Source organism: Mandrillus leucophaeus, unplaced genomic scaffold (assembly GCF_000951045.1).
Source record: "Mandrillus leucophaeus isolate KB7577 unplaced genomic scaffold, Mleu.le_1.0 Scaffold615, whole genome shotgun sequence".
In the NCBI taxonomy this organism is placed as follows: Eukaryota; Metazoa; Chordata; class Mammalia; order Primates; family Cercopithecidae; genus Mandrillus; species Mandrillus leucophaeus.
The window spans coordinates 1,093,279-1,115,214 of record NW_012106642.1 but is presented as its reverse complement, the minus strand read 5'-3'; the positions used below and the strand labels follow the sequence as shown (position 1 = coordinate 1,115,214).

The 21,936-nt window shown below is 33.1% G+C and overlaps 1 protein-coding gene across 1 annotated transcript in view; it reads left to right on the top strand.

Moving 5' to 3' along the window:
- CALCRL (calcitonin receptor-like) overlaps positions 1-21,936 on the top strand; it is a 114,649-nt gene that overhangs the window by 49,521 nt on the left and 43,192 nt on the right. Inside the window, exons 4-5 of the mRNA XM_012000076.1 lie at positions 21,125-21,215; positions 21,386-21,555. The gene's annotated coding sequence lies outside the window, so the exon portion shown is untranslated. The remainder of the gene's footprint in view (positions 1-21,124; positions 21,216-21,385; positions 21,556-21,936) is intronic.

Below are 21,936 nucleotides of genomic sequence, written 5' to 3'. Positions count from 1 at the left end.
TGATCCACCCGTCTAGCTTTCAGGTTTTAAAGTCTAGGACATCTCAAAATATTTGTCCTTTGGTGACTAATTCCACATATATCAATAACTAATTAGTTTTTATTGATTGTTTTCTCTCAACTAGTACTATTATAGTTACTATGGATCATGAATATGTGTTGTTGATTGTTATCTCTACTAGTACTATTATAGTTGCTATGGATCATTAATATGCTTTGTTCTCTGCAAACCTACAATTTGGTGAGGAAGACAAAATAAGCATAGTAAGCATTCAAGTTATTTGTATATAAGGATTTATCTCTCTACATTTTCAGGGAAGGAATTATCAAAGAAGGCTGGAATGCTCAGGGTTATCGGAATAGAAGTTCCAGGGAGAGGGGAAATCTAAGCTTGTCCTTAAAGAAAAGGTAGGAGAAAAAGAGACAGAGGGAGAGAAAGAGAATTCTAGATAGAAGAGGTAACATGGGCAAAGACAAAAGACAGGGAAAAAAAGAGTGAACATCACATGGGCATAGCACTTACATCTGAGGATTTCAACGAGACTGAAACATTCATTGTTTTATTTAATATCATATGTAATTATATGTGATAATTATCAGCTGTTATATTTTAAACCTTGTAAGTGAATCACTCTTTTTACCTGACTGTTGCTCTACTTATAACTGTTATATATTTTACCAGTTAATTTAATTATATCTTCCCTCCCATATGAGAAAAGCAAGAGAATGAGATAAGATTATAATAAAAGACAATGTAATTTACGTGTCAAAAAGACAAGCCTAGGGGAAGATAAGTCCCCTGCAAAAAATAGAAATGATTCTTTCATTTGGCAATTCTGATAGAAAAACTCTGCAAAGTAATTGTTAATGGCCTGACTTGAAATAATCCTCTTTATTTAAACTATAACTTGTATGTTGACAGCACAAGGACTGACACACAAAAAGCTGTGATTTATATTTCAGTAGATGTAAAATACCAGAGAGGGAAATCCAGAATTGCTTTGGTCACATTTACATCTTAAGCGAAGTGAGAGTTATTTGGCATTTGCAAAGACTGGAAATTTGCTTCTAATTATGGAGCTGGACATTGATTGAGGCTGTACTGTGTTAAGCTATGATGTAAACTGAGGCTTTCTCTGCATCTATGTAACTTGGGCAAATTATTTTACTCCTCTAACCTCAATATCTACATAAATAAAATGTGGATAATAATATTATATTTCATTTTATATCCTATATGTGACTATTACTTGAAACATTGGAATGAGGAGAACTCAGAACATTTTCTGGCACACAACACTCAAAAAATGTTAGGCATTACTATAATGAAAATTTCATATTGGATACCATTACCTGTCATCTGACAGGAGGAAAGGAAAGCATCATATCTAAATTGGGACAGGAACATAACAAATATTTTATTTATGTACGTATTTTATTTGTAGGTTGGAATCTTTTGTCTACCATGTTTTATTAGGATATGAGTATGGGAAAGTCATGTAATTAGAGTTGCCTAAGAAAGTTAATTTGCAAATTTTTGTCTAAGAAGGTTTCTGAATTTCTCAATAGTAGGCAACCCTACTCCATTCTTAATTATAAAAATAACTTTATATTTAAAAAGTATAAATGCATGGCCACATTTTAAACCCATCACTCACTTCTTAATGTAGGCAGCAGCATGTCATACTGATTTTATTTAAAATTCACTTTGCATTAAGAAGAGTTGTAATTATTAGCTGCCAAGCCTGGAAGAGACTGAAAACATAACCTTTCATTTTTCATAATATAATAGTGCCTAAACTCAAAGTATATATGTGAATCTTGGCTAAAAAATGACATCTGACTGGCAACCTATTCATGATATGCCATCTTCCATCACCCTAGCTGAAAACCATCTTCCATCACCCTAGCTGAAAACAAAATCCAAAAATGTTTCATAAATATATAAATAAACATGAAAATAGCACTGTATTGCAAACTGTAATATTTTGTTTCATGTATATTTGAAGTAAATTAACCAGAAAAGATTTTTCATATTTTAACTTTGGCTTTCAATACTTAATGTATTTGCATTAATATATATGTCCTGGATGTAATAATAATGACATTTTTTCCCTCAGAATGATAGAATTAAAGAACAAAAAGGACCTTGAGAATCTAGTCTAGTAACCCATTTTACAAATGAAATAAAAATAATCTGAGGCCTCCAAAAGATAAATGGTGTGATTTTGCTCAAACTATGTAGAGTTTGCTTAGTAACAGAAACAAAGTTAACATATAGAGGTGGGAACATTAGCAAAGCTTAATGCCCATGCAGAAGAAGTCTTAGAATCACACCTGTTGCTGCTGGAACCAGCCTCCATTCAGTCTCCTCTGTAATCCCGAGGTTTAGTTAAAATTAGAAGCTGGATTTATTCACATTCAATGTAGTGCTATTTGAATTTTTTAGATGCAGTATGTTACCTAAATAGGTACTTGTTGCTAAAGAAAGATTTAGTGTCAATGCTTTGTATATTTATCTTTCACTGCAAAGCAGTCCTTACCTTATGCCCAAAGACTTTTCATTCTTTTATTATTAAAATTGAAGTCTTTCTCTCATAATATGAAAGTCAATGTCAGCACAAATTTCTAAGATTAATAGGCAAAAATACACTACTAAATTTTTGAATATGCGTTATTTCTGAATTAAAAGCAATAATTCATTTGAAATTATTTACAATGTTCCCATTTTAACTACCACAATATTATTATTGCCTACTAATTTTTTGCTTGTTTTCTTCAAACGTGGGAGAAAACACTTCCTTTGAGTAGTTCAAGTGCTTTTCCTTATTTACTTTACAAATGGACAAAACAAATTATCTTAACCAGTCTTTATTCTCCATAAATATATGTGGGTTTTACTGTGATCAGACTTCATAAAGTATTAAAACAATGTTAATTATCATCACTATGGATGCATTTTTGTAATGGATAATTATTTCATTTATTTATTCATTAAAAAACTTAGTGATGATAAATGAATACCAGACAATCCCTTGGGGAATCCCAATGATTAAAAAAGCAATGCCCTCAAATAGCTTTTACCTTTAGTGCGGAAGATAAAAAAGAAAAGAAAACAAAAACAGACCTAACTTTATCTGGTGTGATAATGTGTTGTTAGAAGGCTCGTACAAAAGGCGTATTCGGCCTATTTGTGCTGTAGGCATAAGGTGGAGCGAAACTAAAGAAGTTATGACTTCAAATAAGATTTCTTGGGAATGATAGTTTAGGCCTAAAAAGATAGATAGTAGACTTCACAAACACTACTAGCATTACTGTACAAAATAGTTCTATTTTTTCCAAAATTCTGCTCTTCATACATCTAAAAGATTTTTCAGTTTGTTAATTTGTGTGTATTTAATAATGTTGATTCCATCACTCCTATTCTAGTAGGAAATAAACCAAATAAGACTGTCCTTCTGTCTTCTTTTTCTTTCTCTGTCTCTTTTTCTCTTTCTCATACGTACACAGCAAAAAGTGACCAAACCACATATTTTTTTCAAACAATTATTGGATCTTTATTTTGAGTGCCAACCACAGCATTACCAGGAATGGTTAGTTACAAAGACCATAGATAAAAAATAAATAAATATACAGCTAGATTTCTCAATACTTCCTTTTCTTTTATTTTCTTTATGTATTTGCCTTTCCCTTTTTCTCACCAACTGGTGCTCTACATCTTGCAGAGATAGAATTCACCTAAAGTATGTTTTATGATGACGATATTTTGTAGAAATTTAAGTTTGAAATGTGTATTGAATATTCTGTACATTTACACTAGTACATTTATTTCCATTTTTTCAAAGAACATGTTTGCCTACAAATAATTTTTATAAAATAGAGTTAAAACAAAATATATGCAATATTACAAGCCAATGCATTTTTTGAGTTGCTCTTGAGCTTAAACAACAATTTTAGATGATGGACTGATGTTTTTCACATACCACATATCAGGTTTGTGTTTCTGTTTAGTTGGTTGGTTTTGTTTCGTTTTGTCTTGGTTGGGAATGGCGGTTGGGTGGTCTGGTGTCAAGTTTTGACAAGTCATTCTGAGTGAGGTGATAAAGCCCAGCTGCTTCAGAGCCCCATATTGGTACTATTTTATACTAGCAGACACAACATTGACTTGTCCCAAATGGTTAAAACACATGCACATGTAAATGCGCGCGCGCGCGCGCGCACACACACACACACACACACACACATCTCTCTACATACAGACAACACAGGTATACACACACAGGACTTAAATAGTCCAATGGACGTACTTCATAAGGACAAAATTTCTTAAGTGATTTCCCTAGTTATTGCATGCTAAGTATCTCAGGAACACAGCAGCCATTCCTCCAAACTACCAAACTTTCTGCTGAGCTTAATTGCTGGCTGCAAACTTTTCTTTCTTTCTGTTTCAGCCATTTGCATTTTATCTCTTTGCACAAATTTATCTCCAACTAATAACCTAGTGCTAATTCCAGGTAATGAATCCCACACCTTTAGTTTAACTGGTTTTCCTCTTCCTCTAGGAATTGATTATACAAATACAAATCAAGAGTTATAATGCAAATACACAAGTCACTTTAGAGTCTGTGTTTGTGACAAGACATAAGTGTCTTCACCTCCTTAACAATACTGTCCTCTGGATGATGAGAAAAGATGAGAGACTTTAACGCTGGTGTTTATTACCACTCTTAGAAGGGAGGGTTAATATGTATTTAAAAGATACTGCGTAACAGAGCAGAGTGTTATGCATACAGAGACAATTAGTATTGATGAGAAAACAAGTGATTTTGGAGACAGTGCCCATCCTTATTCATGCTAAAATATGTTAAAATCCTACTCTGTGTTCATGAGCTCACAAAGCCTCCTTTACAGAAAGCTGGGAAAGTTGGCATTGTTAAATGTTCGCATACAATTTTACTCAAAATTATAAGTCTTCTAACTGAGGCCAATTAAAGCAAACCAAGACATTCCATTTCTGCTGCAGGGGAGAGACCACCACTTACTTAGCAGTTATCGCTTCCTAGTCCTTGTGATACAGAATTGTGTGGGTTATTACGTTTAAGCCCCACAATATACTTATGAGACATGTATTACCCCATCTTAGAGCTGCGGAAGGTAAAGCTTACAGGTTAGGTTTCTACCTACTTTCCAGTTAGTAAACCCTGCAGTTCCACAGCTGGAATCCAAACCCTAGTATCCAAACCCAGAGTCGTTCCGTGTGAAACCTGTGCTCTCTGCCTCGTGTCTCTCTTTCAACTGCTCTTTTTTCTTCCTCTGGTACAAGTCCCTACTGCTATTATTTTTCACTGTTGTTATCTGCTGTCTAAAGCAGAATACTATTCAGACACCCATACCGACTTCTGCTCCAGAAAGCCTCATCCGTGTGAGTTTTCTAGCCATAGCCTCCACCAGTGTCCATCAGATGGTGTTTCTTTTTTACTTACTTTCGTCATTTTTTTTTCTTTTGAGATTGCCATTGTTATTGCAGCTCAGAAGGAATTTAAGTGAGGAAACTCCTCACTGCAAAGACAGACACGCACGGTAAACTACAAGCCAAGTTGCAGTTTGAGAAAAATATTCCAGCAATGCATGGGATTCATTTTGAAATGACCAAGGTAGACCTCAAGATGTTATGGTTATGTGTTTTCTACAAAAAAATAAAAGCGTTTATAAGATACCTAGGGAACCATTTCATATGATTAATTTTTTAGATGATTTTAACTTTTATAAAAAACTTTATTTTCTGTAGTGACATTTTTCTCTTTGTTAGGAAAACAAAATCTTAACTTTGGTGGACAGATTTTTCACTAGATGTTTTGATTTAATAGAGTAACTTTTTAAGATACTATTGCTTCCTTAGGTTCTTCAGGGTATTTCATATTTTGATAAAAATGCACTACCTTAAGATTCGGTGAGGGAGGGACAGTCACGTTAGGAAAATGTTTCACTGTTGTTGTTAAGGTCTATTAAACTCTGTCAAGCGTGACAGAGCATTTTTTTTTTTTTTTTTTTAACACATCCTGGTCCAGTTAAGGCTGCAAATCAGAAAAAGTGCTTGGCACAACAATTTAGCAGGAAAGAAAGCTATTTTAAAAGTCTTTTGGGAACATGTTTGTGAAACAGGAAAAAACATACAATTGAGTTGATAATAGCACTTGGTAAAGGTTAGGCTCACTGAAATGGATTTGCCATCTTTTTTCACAGGGAACGTGTTGTTCTTAAGCGGCAGTTCTCACTTAAGCACAGCTTAATTCAGCAAGGAGCTCCTTCCTGTGCAACTTCTTTTGCACTGGAAGATCTATTTTTAAATTATAACCCAGACTTAGTCACAGGAGTAAATGATTAAAAATAAGCTGTGTTTGGTATGTGTAAAATTACAGCAGTTCATAGAGTGCTTCGTGGTACTTTGTCTAGCAAATGTCTGAAGTCACATTTCCAGGTTTCCACTCATTAATTTCCCCAAAGACCTCAAGCTTCTCACAGGCCTGTCCTTTTACCTCTAGTTATACAGCTGCGCTCACTTCTGTACCCATGCGTTTGTATTTTTAGTTCCTTGTCCCCAGCTAACTCTACCCTTTATCCAGTTCACCTTTGTTACTCACTCTGAATTCCTTAAACACGAATGTTTTGAAATATGTTATAATTCAATTCCAATACACATGTTTTAGCAAACACTGCCTTTCCAAACAAAATGTCACCTTTCTTACAAATGTGTCCTATGACGATGGGTGTGAAACTTCTATTTCAAGGCCCTCCTTTGCTGATCTACAGAACTGTGCAGAAAAACCCTCCTGGACAATTTTTTTCTTCAAGATGTGTGAACTGCACTCAGATATTTCCCGACCATCCTTTTATTCTGTGGTGTTCCCTATAGTAGTGATCGGAATCCACTCAGATACCCACAACTGAATTTCAGGAATCCATTTACGTTACTTGCACTTGCTAAGCTCTCACATCCTTATACATGAATCTTTTAAAATAACTCTGATTTTTAAATATTTTTCTGCATCATATCAGTTTAAGGCTTCTGTAACAAATTGCCATAGACTTGGTGGGTAAAACAACAAACATTTATTTCTTACATTTCTGGAGCCTGGAAGTCTGAAATCAGGGTGCCAGCAGGGTTGAATTCTTGGTGAGAGTCCTCTTACGGGTTGTATCTTCACATCGTCTCTCCTTGGTGCATGCATGCAGGCAGAGAGAGATTACCTATCTCTTTCTTTCTCTCTTTATAAGAGTGTTAATCCCATCGCTTCGTCTAAACTCAATTACCTCCCAAAAGTCCCATCTCAAAATACCATGATATTTCATATTTCTAAAATGAAAATCTTGTCATATGGCTCTACTGCATAATTTTCCTACAATTATTATTCATTTTATGCAACAGCATTAGTAAATATATGGCATACATGCCATTCCTTCTCAGGATGCTGCCATGGCAGACATCGTTAATGAATCAGGAGACTCTTTCTGATTCACTGGACTAGACTAATTTTAACATTTCTCAGTGTAGCAGTTCTGGCTGCCACTACCAGTAAATCAGAGTAGATATTCAAAATGAAACTACCTATCCTAGAGCATTAAATCAAAACTCCTCAATACAACAGAAAGTACCATTAATTTGCTTTTCTGTCTTATTGGAAAGCCTTATCTCTCATTTCTCATGTATCCTGCATCTCTCAAGCACCTGGTATGTCCACACTCCACACATTCTCTACGTAGATGTCTCTCTCTCTGTCTCTCACACACGCACACACACACACACACTCACACACATAATTCCTCCATGTAAAATGCATCATTCCAGCTGATCAACTAGACACATAAAATTTTATTGGGTACCCATAATACTTTATTACTCATATTTGTACATATCATTCTCCCCCTACAAAGTTTTAAGTATCTCTGCAAACAGAAAGTTTAGCATTTCTGGATTCCCAGAACTTAATATAACTTTTGGAGAATATGAGGTTCTAAATAAATGTTTGAATGAATGAATATATTAATATAGTAAAAGGTACTAAGATGGAGTTATATCTAATATTTGTAAGAAATTGAGACACACTAGAGAAACAAATTGTAGTATATCAACATTTTATTTGCTTTTAATAAAAATAACAATTTTTTAAAGTGTGCATTTACCTGAGACACATATATTGATTTTTCTCCTTCCTTCCTTCCTTCCTTCCTTCCTTCCTCCCTCCCTCCCTCCCTCCCTTCCTTCCTTCCCTCCCCTCTTCCTTTCTTCCTTCCTTCTTTACTCGATTTCTTTTTTCCATGTTTAGTTTTCTTTCACCATGTAATAGCTCCATAGAAGGAGTATAGTTAGAATGCAAAATTTCTAACCTAGGTTAAGTTCCAAGAATAAACCGAAGTTCAACATTTTTTCCTGCTAATATTTCTCTTGTATTTTTTATGTTTCTATTTGTAATAACACAGTTAAAATGTCACAAATCACAAATATAATAAAATATCTACATTTTTGTATGTAAATTGTCAGTGCTCCACTCCTATAAGAAATTAAAATCTGTAAAGTGAAATCACTGACAGGAGAAAAAGATAAACAATTATGGATCCTATCTAAAATTAAGGGAAATTTTCTAAGTATGTATATAGATCTTTTCTCTCAACTATGTACAATGGTCATTTTTATAAACTAAAATTTACTTATCAAAGGAAAGACAATATTTTGTGCATGAATTAAAAATTGGTTGTTGAAAATAAATTTCAAGAAAAATGTATGTGTTTCAAATCAAAGCAGTTCTATATATATAAAATAGAATCAATTTGTTGTTGAACATGAAATAATGTATCCACCTGAAGGAGCAATTCAGAATTTACATGCATGATATGCTGTGTTAGCTAGGCAGGTTCTTTGTTCAACGTGTTTTGTTTTACAATGTGAATATCATCTCTCTCTTAACTAAAGAAGGCAGGAGAGGTAAGAGAGAAGACTAAATGATCAGCATTAAATCTTTCCTTAGATACACATGCCCTTTTGGCACTTACTTTTTTAAAAACAGCTTTACTAAGCTATAAATCACATACCCATACACTTTATGAGTACACTCACTTAAAGTGTACATTCACTATGTTCACTACTTGGGCAATAGGATCATTAGAAGCCCAATCCTAAGCATTGCACGATACACCCATGTAACAAGTCTGCACATATACTCTCTGAGCCTAAACTATAAAGGAAAAAAGAATACAATTCAATGATTTTTATTTATTCTCAAGATAGTACCATCATTTTAGAACACATTCATTACTCTGAAAAAAATCCCTGTACCCATTAGCAATCACTCTCCATTGCCATGCTCCCTGAGTCCTAGATAACCCCTAATACATCCTCCATCTTTACAGATTTGCCTATTCTGGATATTTCATATAAATGGGAATCATATAATATATTTCTTTTTTTTACTGTCTTTTTTCACTTCGCATAATATTTACAAGGTTTATTCATGCTATAGATAGCATGCATTAAGTACTCCTTTCTTTTTATTGCCAAATAATATTCCATTGTAGGGAATAGATCATATTTTGTTTATCTATTCACAAACTGATGAATGTTTGAGTTGTTTCCACTTTTAATTATTGTAAATGATGCTAAGAATATTCATGTGCAAGCGTTTGTTTGGATATCTGTCTTTATTTCTCTTGAGTTGATACCTAAAAGTCGAATTGCTGGGTCATATAGTAACTCTATGTTTAACATTTAGAAAAACTACTAAGGTATTTATCAATGGTTTACACTATTTTACATCCCTGTGAGCAACATATGATGGTTATAATTTCCCATATTCTTTCTTACACTTGTTATTGTCTGTCTTTTTTATTATAGCTATCCTAGTGGGTATGAAGTGGTATTTTATTATGGTTTGGAATTGCACTTTCCTAATGACTAAGAATATTGAACATCTTTTCATGAGCTGATAGAGTATTTGTTAGATCCTTTGCCCATTAATTTTTTTAAAAAAATTGACACATAATAACTTCATGAGCTTACTGAGTATTTGTTAGATCCTTTACCCATCATTTAAAAAAAAAAGACACATAATAATTGTACCTATTTTTGGGGTGATATTTCAATAATACAATGTGTAGTGATCAAGTTAGAGTCGTTAGCATATCAATTACCTCAAACTTACATTGTTTTTTGTGTTCAAGGCATTTAAAATCTTTCCTTCTAGCTATTTGAAAATATAAATTTTTTAAACTGTATTTATTCCACAGTCTGTAGAACACCAGAACTTATTCCTCCTATCTAGCTGTAATTTTGTATTCTTTTACCATCCTCTCCATATCACTCTCTCCCTGTTACCCACTCCAGACTCCAGTAATAAGCATTCTACCCTACTTCTATGAGATCAACTGTTTTAGCTTCTGCATATGAGTGAGAATATATAGTATTCATCTTTATTTTCTGGGCTTGTTTCATATAACATAATGTCCTTCCAGCTCATCCACGATGCCACAAGATTTCATTCTTTTTTATGGCTGAATAGTATTCTGTTTAGTATCTATATCATATTTTCTTTATCCATTCATCTGTTGATGGACACTTAGGTTGACTCAGTATCTTCTCTGCCCATTTTTTAATTGGGTTGTTTTTCTTTTTATTATTGAGCCATAAGCTTTATTTCTATATTCTAGATATAAGTCGCTTTCACATATGTGATTTGCAATTTTTTTCTCCCGTTCTGTGTGTTGTCTCTTCGTTTTCTTGATAGTTTGAACACAAAGTTTATAATTTAGATGTCATCTAATTTACCTGCTTTTTGTCACTTTTGCTTTCAATGTCATATCTATAAAGCCATTGCCTAACCAGAGGTGACAAATATTTACTCATATGTTTTTATCTAAGAGTTGCATTTACTTTTTGAGCTGGATGTGAGTATCTCGCCATAGGTACATATTAGTTGTGGATTATCCAAGAGCATATACTGCTGACTATTTCATATTTAGAAAAAAAATTACTCCATAGATGTATTTGGATAAAAAAGTCAGATTTGAACTCCTATTGGCTGGGCATGGAATATGCTTCAGGTATAAACAATGATGTTCTTCTTTTGTGAAAAAGAAAACAATCTGTAAATATCTAGATTACAAGATGAAAAGGTGCTCGAAGTCATCTCATTTTACAGGTCAGGAAACGAAGACCCAGCAAAGTGACTAACCTAAGAATATTCAGGGCATTCAATCACAGTCAGAACGCAAAATGGAGCCTTCTTATTCCACATGTAGTGATTATTCCACTACACTGCTCCAAATAAATCAGTTAGGCATACAATGTAATTTAATGGCTAATTTGTGAGGATTTCTAGAACTGTATCTGCCTTCAAATATGGCCAAATTAAAGGGCTCTAATGTTATTGGATTCTCCACCAATCCTCAGCTCTCAGCTGATTGCCTTTACTTGACCGCATTTTTAAACATTTTCTCTGTATGATAGGAAGATGCATGAGAATAGTATGATATTCATACCCTACTTGCTTTGCAACCCCAGCAGAAAGAAAAAGCTTCCCTAATAACAACAATACAAATGTCCCAGGGAGAACTCCAGTGGTGTTGCTTGGACCACACATGTCCATGACCAAGCTAAATTTAATCAGGGGATTGTGCTAGTCTGACCAGATTTCAATCAGTTCCTACTTCAGTGATCAAGAGGGAGGTCTCACTTGAACCAGAGAGAATGGATTCTCTATAGGCAAAAAGGTTCATTTTATTAAGGAAAATAAAGAAGACGTGCTAAACAGTATCAACAGAGTTCCTCTACCTCCTAAAAGTTGGAATGTGCTAGTAGGTGCCATATAAATTTTATTTTGAGAATGATTGCAAAGCTCAATGTAACAAGAATATCATAACTTTGCTTATGGACTGGTATGCAACTTAAAATTATAGCAGAATTGTGTATTTTCTGATTTTATTGTTAGAGGGAAAAACAAAGCAAAACATGATTTCACATAGCATTTGACTCCTGACTTTGTGGAAGGAAAATAGGTATAAAGCTCTTATTCCAAAGAGCTGGAAAGATGTGTTTTGTTTTAGTGCTCTTTGAGCAATTAATTCTTTCCATATTAGATCTCCTGGAGGGGGAGTGTTCCATCAAGTACAAAGCATTTTTTTCAGGCTCCCTTCCACCTTTTACTAATTGGCCTGAGATTTGGCTGCTTGCCTCTTTCAAATAAAAAGAGGGTGACCAAAATCACCGGAAAATGGCTAATTATACCCACAATGGGAAAATTAGTCCCGTGAGTAAGTACTTTACAGTGTAAAGTGAAGTCCCAAACTTAATCACAAAATTATCTCTCTTTAATAGTTATTCAACTGTTCAATCTGGAATGTTCATTAAATAAGCAAATAAGCATAGAGTCAATGTTTTCTTTTGCTGTTCCAGTGCAGTTAGGAAAGTCTATTATAACCAATTTAAAATAAGTGAAACAACTCAAAAAGTCAAATACTGCATGTTCTGACTTATAAGCATGAGCTAAACGATGTATACACAAAGACACAGAGTGTGGAATAATAAACATTGGTGGTTTAGAAGGGTGGGAGGGTTGTAGCGGGGGTGAGGGATATGAAATTATTTAATGGGTACAATGTATATTACTCAGGTGATTGTTACACTAAAAGCCCAGACTTCACAACTACGCAATATATTCATGCAATACAAGTGCACTTATATCCCTTAAATTTATACAAATAAAAAAGAAAAAATTAAAGTAAAATTTGGGAGGTTCTATGTCTTATTTTTAATTGGCTTAGCATTATATTCCTTAAGAAGTCAATATTTGATTACAATGTTATAAAAAATTTGCTAGAGCTTTGGGTTATATATAGGCTCAGTGTTAGTAATTGTGCAGTCATATTAACTAGATTGACATCCTATCTGGGAATATACTTATAATTCACTTTATTTGATATTTTCATAACTACTTAAATGACAGAATAAGGAAATAGCCATATTATTTCTGCAGAAGATAAAAAAAACTCAAGATGCATGTGACCACCACCTCGAAATATGGTGTTAGTTTTCCACATACAGTGCTATTGAAATTATAGCAAATAAATGAAAATATGTATAATATGCTTACTTATATTTACAAAAATTTTAATGTGGTATAATAATAAGTAATATTTAGTGAGGTCTAAGAAGTTTATATTATCTAATTTTATTTTTACAATAGCTTTCTTGTTTAGGAGTTATTTTGCAGACAAGAAAACTATTCTTAAGGAAGTTGTTTAATTTGCTAGTGTGTGACTGAGTTGGATTTTAAAAACAAGAAGTCTAACTCATATTTATAACCACTACAACTACTGTTTCTACTTGCAACTGGCATTAGACATCATCCCTTCATTATGTGAATTATTACATATCAGTTGGATACTACTTTAAAAATTTCAGTATCTCTCTGGATAAAGAAAAACTGTGTCATTAACCAGTGAGACTATATTAACAGCATATGCTTCCTTATATATGAATTTTAATGTGGATTTTAATAGTTATAATTAACTTTAGGCATCTCTTCAAAAATAAAATACTTTCTAGAAGTTTTCATGAGAGTTTTTAATAACTTTTAAAAATTGGCAATTTCTATACCAGGTCATCCATAGGAATTTAATGGCTTAAGTGTAATAATTTTCTTTTTTTTAATTACTTTGTTGAGTTTAGGCATTATTGGATCATTTTTTAATGTGTCTTATAATTTCAATTACTCTGTATATTTAAAAGTCTTGGCTTAGCGACTTTCTCTTAAATGCAAAGAAGATAAAAACTCAATGTAGCCAAAATTCAGAAAATGTTAATTTCTAGTCCTATGAGCATTAAGCCTGTTCCAATGATAATGGTGATAAGTTTAGCTTAGGGTACATGAACTTACCAGATTCCATTCTGAGACATCTGGAAAGGGAACTAATGAAGAAGTGTGCTTGCTTTTCTAATTTGGACTTTTCGCGATGGAGATGAGAGAACTAGACTTTTCTCGAATGGCCTTTCAAAAGTAAGAATAGCTCTGAAAAGAGGCGGTATATGAAGAGGTGAGAGCAAGATAAGTGATATTTTTTTCTTTTATTTACTTCTTTCTTTGGTCTAGATATCTTTTCCCTGAATTCTCATGTAATGAGAGAAAAATTATCTAGCCAAATGGCTCACTTTTTCCCCTGAGCTATTAGGTAAGAGGAGACATACACAAAGTCTTCCTGAGCCACAGGGAAAACAAAAACAAAAACAAAACAGTGTCAGGAGAGATTTGGTTTTAAGGATATTTTGGCTTTAGGTTACTTGCAGTAAAAACTGTTTCTATATAACAATCATTTTTTTCTTTTCATATAAATTTTGAACTCTTACCCAAGACTTAATCCTTTTACCCTAATGCTTTATTTGATGAGTAGGAAACACCTGGGAAGGCATGGAATTTGCCCAGGTTCAATGAATGACAGAGGTAGGAGTGAGGAAGACATTAACTTCCTGTTTTAAATGTTGATAAAATCATCCCTCGCTAGAACCTTGTGAATGAGTTCCACGGAGAGTGTTTGAAATCAATGAAGTAAGCCTCAAAAGCAGTAGAATACTGTTCTCCAACTTGATAAATACTTTTATCAAGGGCAGAAATCTTAACTTATATCTCACTTCCTTCACCCTACCAAACTAGGTAAAAGTAAATGCTCAAGAAATAGGGTAGGATAACACACTTAATTTCTAGAAGAAATTTTCTTCATTTTAAAATGCATTTTTAAAGTGCTAGAAAATGAGACAGTACATGTGTTTTTATTTTGGTACCTTGCCAGAATGGCAAGTATGAGTTGTCAAGTCACTTACTAATGTAAGTTTTTTTAAAAAATTGAATATGACATTGCTAAGAAGATGAATGAAAGAAGAATTTGTTGGGAAAAAGTATAAATGTGTTTGATGAGTACAAGAGACATGTAATGAGAAAACTGGTGGTTAAGCAAAATAACTGAATAAGCAAAATAGAAACATGTCTTTTACTTTATGCAAATAAACAACTCCATTGTCCAAGTCAGTATGATACAGGGCAAAGGGTAGAAATTTAAGGTCAGAAAACCTGAGTTCTGAGCTTGGAGTCAGACCTAAGCATCTTTGTGACTTTGGCCAAGTCACAGTTTGCATGCTGGATTTGCCTGGTTTGTTCAGTCAGCATTATTATTGCCATGACTAACAGAATTTGTGTATTTATGATTAAGCAAGTTTTTTATCTCTAATCATGTAATTTAACACTTGAAATCCAACAAGGTGAGCTATGATAAAAGTTATAGGCAACATTGATTTAGCCAGGCATTGATTGGCATTATCTCATTTACCAGTCACATTAACCTCCGAAAAATAGCCACTACTTTTATGCAAATTTTCAGGTCAGAAAATTAGTTTAGGGAGTTTAAGTGTATAAGAGCTGGCATTAAAGATATATTTCTTTGACTTTAGTGTATGTCTTCTAATAATTATGCAACAGAAAACAGGAAACTTAATTAACGATCAAGTTTTATACTCATTTTCTAGTTGAGTAAACCAAGCAGAAAATAGTTGAATTAATTTTCTTAAAATTACACAGCAATTTAGAAGCACCTTAGAAGAACCACTTCTAGCTAATAGGATTGTCTTGCAGGAGGATGAATGTATTGTAAGGTTAAGAGGAATGACTGGCTAGTTGGGAAGCAGAGTTACTACTTCAGTTTGATGCAAAAAAAATGTAATTTTTGTCAGGTAAGGATTTTTATTAGTTTTCTATCCTAGCTGTAACAAATGACCATAAATTTAGTAACTTTAAACAACACTTACTTACTATCTACCTCACAGTTCTATTGGTCAGTTCTGTTGGCTCGGTTGGTTTCTTTGTTTCAAGTGTTACAAGGTCAAAATAAAAGTAATGGCAGGGTTGCTTTCCCTTTTGTAGACTCTAGAGGAGAACCTGCTTCCAGACTCATTCAGGTTGTTGGCAGAATTCAATTCCTTGTGGTTATAGGACTGAAGTCCCCATCTCTTTGCTGGCTTGAGGCCACATTCTAGTCATTGCATGTGGGCTCCACAGCAGAGCCAGCAACAAGGAATCAACTCTTTCTTATGTTTCCATCTTTTCTGCTTCCCCTTGTGCTGCTCTCTCTGACCCTTCACCCTTTCTTTTCTTCTTTTAAGAGCTCAAGTTATTATCTGAAACTAACCTGGATAATTCGAGATAACCTAGGTCAATCATTCTATTTTAAGATCCATAACCTAAATCATAGCTGTAATAAAAGATTCTGGTGAATAGGGCACGAAAATGTTTGTATGCCTATCATTCTGCCTGCCACGTGATTCTTCTGTCTATGCCAGGGATCCTCAACCCTAGCTATATATTAAAATCACCTGGGAAACTTGAAAAAATGCTTGTTCCTGGGCCCCAAGCATGATGACCTGAATCAGAAATTTTTGGAGTAGAATCGAGTCATTGGTCTTTTTTTATGACTCAGAAAATCATAATAGGCTTGAAAGGGTTAGGAATAACTAAAAACATCAGGTTTCTTCAACATGATTGAATTTATTTTATAAGTAATCTACTTTAAAAACACTTTCTGTATACCCTCTTTATGCAATCGCTTTGTTAGGGTGTGTAGCCACGGAGATGAATATGCTGCCTGCCCTATTCTTACTGTGCTCACAATCTCATGGCAGAGAAACGTAAAGAAATAATTATAAGGTTACATGGTATGTTTTAAAATAGATATTTGAATAATTTGCTCTGGGAGTTCTGTGACATTAATAATGCCTGGGAACACTATTGAACATTTTGCTTGATTTATACTTTGTAGTTCATTTTAAAACAGTCTCACCACTACCTAGAAACAGTGAAATATAAGTGTGTTCAGGTTTTGGCATGTCCCAGTGAGGATGAAATATTTATATTATGCTTTCCCAAGTATAACAGGCCAAGAATTTACTTGGGTGCCTACTAAACATGCAGATTCCTAAATTCTTCTCCAAAAGGTTCTGTTCCAGAGGGTCCCTGGTGGGCCCTGGCCATTTTTACATTTTCAGCAAGTTTTGGAGGTGATTCTGATGCAGGTGGCCCACAACCTCACACTTTGAGGACGTGGTGTGTACTACATCAGTGATTTGGCACCTGCTCACTCAATCGCTTAAAAAATAATGCATGACTCAAATGACATCCTAAAGAGGACATATAGCTTAAGTTTCTTATATCAGTAACATGTCTTCAGGAAAGTGAAGTTTCTTTATGTTTTGTTTTACTAACTGCTTTACATATTAAAAGTGTGAGTGGTATTCCAAGCTAGGTTGAAGTGGGCACTAAAACCTTACACTGGAATTTCTTTTACATACTTTATTTGAGGCCAGGTGCAGGAGCTCATGTCTGTAATCCCAACAATTCGGGAAACCAAATTGGGAGGATTACTTGAGACTAGAAGTTCAAGACACCAGTGAGCTATGATTGTACCACTACACTTCAGCTGGGGCAGAGTGACATCCTGTCTAAAAAGGCTCTATTGGAAGTAAAGATAGTAACTTGCAACAACAATTCTAGCACAAAAACTTAGCTTTTCCAAAAGTAAGCAGTGAGAAAAATAAGTTAACCAGGCTCTTGCACTTTGACATTTCTTAGATTGTGTAGAATGATTGAAATAAGTTTCCATCTGCCATGCAAGTGTGGAACACTGGGATTGGAGTAGAGTGTTTATTCCTTGTTTTGATTCAAGAGATACGTAGCTTGTCTAATATGCCATAAGTAAGGGAAATCATGTAATATAACATACAGCACACAGCTCAACTTTGCTCACACAAAGGTTCAGGTTGGTGAACCTTATGGCAAATTAAATATGCATAGAAAGTACATCTGTTAGCCAACTTTATAGTGAATGGATACATAAATGAAAAACAGAGTATGGTTTAGAGCCTGAAAAATCGAAGGTATTTCAAAAATACTGAAATAAAATATTAAGTTATTATTTTGCTTAATCTTGGAGTGAACATACACTCAATATTAGTGCTAGGCGACTCAATGAAAATAAGAATTATTATAAAGAAACATAAATTAATGGAAAGTATGTATAGGAACAATACAAATTTTAGAAAATGAGAAATAGGCTTGCAAGGCACTGGTATGCATGTTCAGTATTTTTTTTGTGTGTTCTTATAAATATTGATTAAGTCACATTGGTTTCTAATGCTTATGTACAATAAAACATGCTTTTACACTATTATATGTCAAGAAAATTGCCCTCTTTAAATTTAAGTATTTGGGAACATTTTCTTGGAGGGAATTTGGGAAAATTGTCTTTGTAGATGTATGATATATTAAGAAATAAAACCAGAATGGTAAATTACATAAATTCTTGAGTGACTAGGCAGTAATATTTCAAAAGTTATTTCAGATTTTAAGACATTTTTATTTTTCAGAGTTCTTTTTGTAATGAAATATATCATTTTTATTTTAATGTTGAAGATGTTGGGGGCCAAAGCATGGAAAACATTTTGAAATAAAGGACTTTTAAAATTCTTTTCGATGATAAAGAAAATTATTTCATTTCTAGTAATAAAACAATTTGTTTAATTTTGAAAAAGGAAAATAAAATAGTACTTTTAGGAACTATGAAACTAGCAGCTCTTGAAGAGAAAAATGCCCGTACAAACTAGCAGTGCCAATATGATTACAAATGTACTTAACGGTATAAATTAGAGCTTTCACAACTCTGAAATACTTTTCCTACTAAACAAACCTTAGAACACATGGAAAAATCCTCTGGCAGGCTTAATCACTTAACTTGACTTCTTTTCATTATTTGCCTGGTCTCTCCTTAAAATTAAATGGAAACTATTATATTTCATGATATAACATACAGTTCAATTATCAGTAAATAACTTAACAAGATCTGAAAGAGATGAAAAATGATTTGCCTAACAGCTTTGGTCAACTAGCATCAATTGTATTTTCGTGAAGATATATTTAGAAAAAGCTAAATATATAGAGAGAAGTACTTGCTGAATCAGCCAATTAAAGGCAGTATGCAGAGAACCAATGGGCTAAAATCAAGGATTACAGTTAAACATACTTCTCCTGAGAACAATGCCATCATTTCATCTCCCAGTATGAGAGTCTATCTAAGTTGACTTTCAGCTATATTTGCAATGGCATCATGCACATACCTTGCCATGATTCGTCTATTATGGAATTTGAGACCTCTTGGTGAAAGAGATGATTCTTCCATAACTGCCACTCACCACATGTGTCTGCTGGCAAGGAAACTTTGATAGGTCCTTTGCAAAGTAGATGACTCAAGTGACTTGCACTATCAAATGAACTGGTCATTACTAGATCTCATGGAGTGTACAGGTGTCCACTATGTGTTTGAATGGCTGCTACCTAAACTTGCTGCTCCATCTTTGACAAACCCAGGGGCCATCTACTTGCCCCCTTGATTAGAAATACACAAGTTTACATAGTGAAAAATACAACCTTATTCCTAGTAGCACAATTGCCAGATCATCAGGGAATAGGGTAAAGAAGGAAAGCTATAAAATTGGAATTATTTGCATTAGTAAATGTTTTGTGAGTTGAATACTTTTTATTTATTGATATCAGGATGATTTAGTTACCACTAAGAGATATTTCACTAAGATACTTTTTGGGACTCTGATTTTGAAGTCTATTAGATAAGCAACAAAAATAATGGTCATGTTGGGTGAAATGTTTTTCAAATATGTGGGGTTTAGAAAACCTTCAAACATGATTTTTGAAGCACTTTGCCCCTCAATATTTGGATTACACATGCATATTAAAGGAAATTTAATTCTGACTCATGTGTAGATCATTAAAAAATTATTTTGTAAAACATATCTGATTTTTAAATGGAATAATATTTATTTACATTGTTGCTAGCATATTTAAATATATATACTTTTATACAGAAAAATATGAACTACTAATATCTCAAGTATGTACTACAATGCCTTAAATGTGGCTTAACCTTTATGTCTTCCAAATGCAGTACAGAAAACTACTGTTTATTTAATATCTAAGCAATCATAAAATTCAAAACTGAATAGTTTTCAGGATTTTATTTTGTAAGAAAATAGACATGTAGATATAAGAAACACCCCCACAATTTTTATTGTCAGTACATATTCAAACACTATCTAAAACTTTCTAAGAAGATAAATTACAATTAGTACTTATTATCAGTGTTCTTGATTGTGACTTTAGGATCCTAAAGTACTTTACTGGTTCATGTTTTAATTCATTTACTCATTCACATATATGGTAAACATTTATTAACTGTCAGTCACAAAGGATGCAAAGATAAATCAGATATGAAACCAAATCTGCAAGAGAAATAGATCACATTTCCAGGTGACATGTGCATGTAAGAGTATTATATAATAATGAATTGTAAATTGCTTTAATTTTTTGTTCTTTAACAGAAATCCTAGTAAATTATCATTAATATGATAAGTAGAGTTCTAGGAGTTACTATGTCTGTTTACTATTTTCAAGTCTTCAACAAAAATGTGTATAAAAATAAAAAACAAAAACAAAACAACTCTCCTTTCTTTCACCTTGCTATTAATACTTGATAATAATTAAAGCTCCACTGAGAAGATTAAAACACAAAATTTATTTTTAAAGGCAGTATAATTTAGAATGATTGTGGAATTATATGACTATAGGTACAATAAATAAAGAAATATTTATCTAACTTATAAATGCCTGAGGAAAATATTTTAGTAATTCTATGAAAAAAATGTAAATATCTAAAATCAACAATTTTTCAAGTGAAAACGACATAATCACTCTTTAAAAATTATTTACTCATAGAAAATATGTACATTCTAGACCAAGTGTGTTCTCATAACATAGATCTTTAATTCATATTGAAACATCACATGCTGTGATTCTGATAATGCTATATAATAACTCAAATATATTGTAAGCAAAAGAGGTTTTTAAAAGTTGGACTCAATCAATAAAAGTATGACCTTAGTAGCAGTATTTTCTTTGAAGTTTTTAATGTATCATAGAAATAATTTTGGTCATTAGTATAATATTAAATTATTACATTTATCAATATTTCAGGTCTTGACCCCTGAATTTAAGAAATTCTTAAAGACAATGTCAAATATGATCCAAGAGAAAATGTGATTTGAGTCTGGAGACAATTGTGCATGTAAGTATTGGGAAATCAAATTTTCTCATGGTAAAATGTAATATAAACTAAAATATTAACTTATTACTGAATTAAAGAAACTTTGATTCATTGTTTTCTGTATATAACAACACTATTTTTATTAAAATCAATACAATGATTCGTGATATTTTGGTTATATTTTTCTCAAGATCATCTAATAATAAAAACCCAGACTACCTGATAGAAGGGAAAACAATATTTGAAAGATTGCTACCACTAAAAAGAAAACTACTACAACTTGACAAGACTGCTACAAACTTCAATTTGTCAACTACAACTTGACAAGGTTGCTATAAAACAAGATTGCTACAACTTCTAGGTGAGTCATTGGCGAGAGCTAGCAATGGCACAAATCGTGTGTGACAATTAATGGTGTGCTCTCATTGAATGTCATAATAAAAATAATAAGCAAAACATGTGAACATGTAAAAAAGTTTTTATAATTCTTTTTCCCAAATTAGCCCTTTAATAAAAATCATTACTAGTTTCCTAACAAAATTAAATCTAAGCTCACAGTTCAGTGGCAAATATCTGTTGATTGGAAAATTTTTCTTTCCTTTAAAGTAGTGTTTGCATGTTCAGTGTATTAGTCCGTTTTCATGCTGCTGATAAACACATACCCAAGACTGGGCAATTTACAAAAGAAAGAGGTTTAATGCACTTACAGTTCCACGTGGCTGGGAAGGCCTCACAATCACGG